The sequence below is a fragment of the Mastomys coucha genome, unplaced genomic scaffold (genome assembly GCF_008632895.1).
Source record: "Mastomys coucha isolate ucsf_1 unplaced genomic scaffold, UCSF_Mcou_1 pScaffold17, whole genome shotgun sequence".
Lineage (NCBI taxonomy): Eukaryota > Metazoa > Chordata > Mammalia > Rodentia > Muridae > Mastomys > Mastomys coucha.
The window spans coordinates 21,229,044-21,230,577 of record NW_022196899.1 but is presented as its reverse complement, the minus strand read 5'-3'; positions in this window follow the sequence as shown (position 1 = coordinate 21,230,577).

The window sequence follows — 1,534 nt, the reverse complement described above, 5'->3', positions numbered from 1 at the left end:
CAGCAGTGGGCTGGGCCCACTCACAACAGTCACAAATTTAAACAGTGAACTACAGATTTGACCACAGGCCAATCTGGTGGGAATCATATTTTTCAATTGAAGTTCCTTCTTCCAAAATGACTCTAGCTGTGTCAAGTTGATTAAAACAAAAACAAAAACAAACTAGACATCAGCACATCCCTAAATATTGATGCTCTCCAAAATTAATCTTGAGTCTTCTTTTGTGATGTCTCATTGGGTGACCTCCTTCTACCACAGGATGCAGGAATCTAACTCAAGGTCTCAGTCTTGGCCACAATCACCTTTACCCACTGAGAGGTCCGATCAGCCTTGACTCCTCATTTTATCTGAATCCTTTCACTGAAAACACAAGGACAATACTCATACAAAAGCTCATCCCACTTTATACACTGTCTTAGTCAGGGTTTCTATTCCTGCACAAACATCATGACCATGAAGCAAGTTGGGGAGGAAAGGGTTTATTTAGCTTATTTTTACATTGCTGTTGATCACCAGAGGAAGTCAGGACTGGAACTCAAGCAGGTCAGGAAGCAGGAGCTGATGCAGAGGCCATGGAGGGATATTGCTTACTGGCTTGCTTCTCCTGGCTTGCTCAGCCTGCCCTCTTATAGAACCCAAGACTTCCGGCCCAGGGATGGCACCACCCATAAGGGGCCCTACCCCCTTGATCACTAATTGAGAAAATGCCCCACAGCTGGGTCTCATGGAGGCACTTCCCCAACTGAAGCTCCCTTCTCTGTGATAACTCCAGCCTGTGTCAAGTTGACACACAAAACCAGCCAGTACATACACCAAAAAGGTTTCATCTTACATCAGATTACTGAACTCATCCATATCTTTTAGCCTCATCTTCTTCCACTTGCCCATGTTTGTCCATCTCTGATTGAACTATGCTCCCGGACTTCCACACGCTGCTTTCTGTCCCTCCTTTACTACAACAGCACTCTTTTCTTCTACAGTCCCTGCTCTTTAATTAGGGACTGCCTGCCTCGTGCTAGACACTCTGGAATGATTTCCGCTCTTCTTCTCGCTAAGTGTGTGGTACGTTACACTCTTCTTGCCTTTTTGGAGGAATGAAGCAATGCTTTGACTTCCTTTAGCCAGTCAAATCTAAGTGCAATGGTTGGGGAGATGCCCCAAAGAGCCAATGCTTGGCTACGTGTCCTGCAAGCATGAAGATCTGAGTTTGAGCTTCAGAACCCATTTTTAAAATGTGTCATGGTGGCATTCTTAGTCACAGTGCAGGGGAAGCAGAAGCAGGTAGGTAGATAGATCCCTGGGAATCACTGGCTGCCCAGCCAGCTTAACCTACTTGCTAAAGTCTTTTGTCTTTTCCTTATTGATTAGCGGTTCTTTAAGTACTCTGACCACAAGTCCTTCATGAGTTCTGTGACTTAAAAATGCATCCCTTCAGTTTTGTGCTTCGTCCTTTTAATCTTAATGTTGTCTTTTGATGATAAAAAGCTATTAATTTTGCTGAAGTTATACATGCCAATCTTATCCTTATCATTAT